This window comes from Mus pahari, chromosome 3 (assembly GCF_900095145.1).
Source record: "Mus pahari chromosome 3, PAHARI_EIJ_v1.1, whole genome shotgun sequence".
Classification (NCBI taxonomy): domain Eukaryota; kingdom Metazoa; phylum Chordata; class Mammalia; order Rodentia; family Muridae; genus Mus; species Mus pahari.
The window spans coordinates 79,075,199-79,077,146 of NC_034592.1; the positions used below are offsets into that span (position 1 = coordinate 79,075,199).

Below are 1,948 nucleotides of genomic sequence, written 5' to 3' on the forward strand. Positions count from 1 at the left end.
TTCCTCTTTGACATATAGAAATAATGCTAGTTACCGCACAGGTTCAGCGTAATGGATTGATAAGTGTAAGCATTTAGAGCAGAGCCTGGCACTCAAATGGTAAATGGGTGATAAACACTCCTGGTGCCCCGAGGGCTTCCTATACAAAGCTCGGTTATTTCCTGCAGAATACTCTGCCAGCTGCAGCATTGCTGCCGCTTTATAGGTAAGTGCTCATCTGCTGGATGGGTGTTAAGTGCTTTGCCAAGAGTGAGCACTCGCAGTTAGGGAGGCGCTGCAAAGGCTCTAATCACTGCGCAGGAAGGAAGGGAAGTGTCAGTGGGCGCCCACTAACCGAGCCCAACTCAAGCTTTGAGATAAGCAATACGGAAGTGCAGAGATGTCTCTCTGTGGGTAGAATGTTTGCTGCTCAATGGTGAGGACCTGCTTTCAGATCCAGTGTAAAAATCCTACACTGAGGAGGTAGAAGCTTGCTGGCCAGCCAGACTAGCAGAATCAGTGAGCTCCAGGCTTAGTGAGAGATTCTGTCCCTGAAACTACAGTAGAGAGGCCAGTAAGAAAGCTCAGTGGGTAAAGGTTCTTGCTCTGCAAACCCAGTGACCTGATTTCAATCCCTAGAACCCACATAAAGCAAGAAGTCCAAAATTAGCTCCGTAAAGGTGTCCTCTGACCGGGTACATATAGTGATGTGGGTGTCCATTCACAATCCACACTTCACACTCATGTAAACACATCATATAAGCACGCACGCGCACACACACACACACACACACACATAATAATAGAAACAATAATACATTAAGTAAATCATGAACCACAAGTTCATAGTGATATAAATAAGCAAATATGCAAATAAACAAATGGGCTGTGGGGAACAGCAGTCTTGACCATGTCAGAATGCCAACTAGCACACAGAGGAAGCGCGTGAAGTTGTTAAAAGGGTACTGATTCGGGGCTGGAGAGATGGCCCAGTGGTTAGTGGCACTTGCCTCTCTTGCAGAGGACCTGGGTTTGGTTCCTAGCACTCGTGCCTGGTGGTTCATAACTGTCTTTCACTCCAGCTCCGGGGAGTCTGGGGCCTTCTTCTGGCCTTCCGTGGTACATTTATACACGCTGTGCATGTAAGCTCATGCAGGCACCCACACACACACACATTTTAAGCCTCTGATTAGCAAACTTCATAGAAAGAACTGATGAGTGGGAATTGGTGGTGGATGCTAGAACTACAGGGTAAGTCTGAGGGGACTAGCATTGGTTTTTCTTTTCTTTTTCCTTCAGGAAACGCTGGTTAATGGTAAAGCTCAGTGCACTCCAGCAGCAGCACTGGCATGGAGTCAAAGCAGCAAGGACAGCTGGGTGACCTCATGGAGCCTCACATGGCGAGGAGGATGAAGAAGGCGACCGTCGAGCAGAAGCATCCCACGACCTCAGACAATGACAAAACCCAGGATGGCACAGGAGAAGACCTGCTGCTTGAGAGACGGGTTCTTGGCATAGCCGATAATCAAGCTACCAAACACAGTGCCCATGCCAGCTCCTGATCCAGCCACACCAACTGTGGCGGCCCCAGTACCAATAAACTTGGCTGCCGTGTCAGTGTCCCCGGAAATAACTCCCGTGGTCTGGAACTCCCGTCTGGCCACTTGGAGAGGGTGCAGGTTGTTAAGATGGGGGCCTCTGAGCAGGGCAGTGGTGGCGCACACTTTTAATCCCAGCACTTGGGAGGCAGAGGCAGGTGGATTTCTGAGTTCGAGGCCAGCCTGGTCTACAGAGTGAGTTCCAGGACAGCTGGGGCTACACAGAGACACCCTGTCTTGAAAAACAAACAAACAAACAAACATACAAACAAGATGGGGCCTCTGATGCACTCAGGAGGGAGGCAGACACAGGCCTGGTTAGACCCCTGGGTCAGAACTGGAGAACCGAGCAGTGTCTTGGTGGTCTGCAT

At 49.8% G+C, this 1,948-nt stretch overlaps 1 pseudogene; it reads right to left on the reverse strand.

Annotated features, from left to right (window-relative positions):
• Positions 1–1,372: 1,372 nt before the first annotated feature.
• Positions 1,373–1,948, reverse strand: LOC110319244 (annotated as a pseudogene).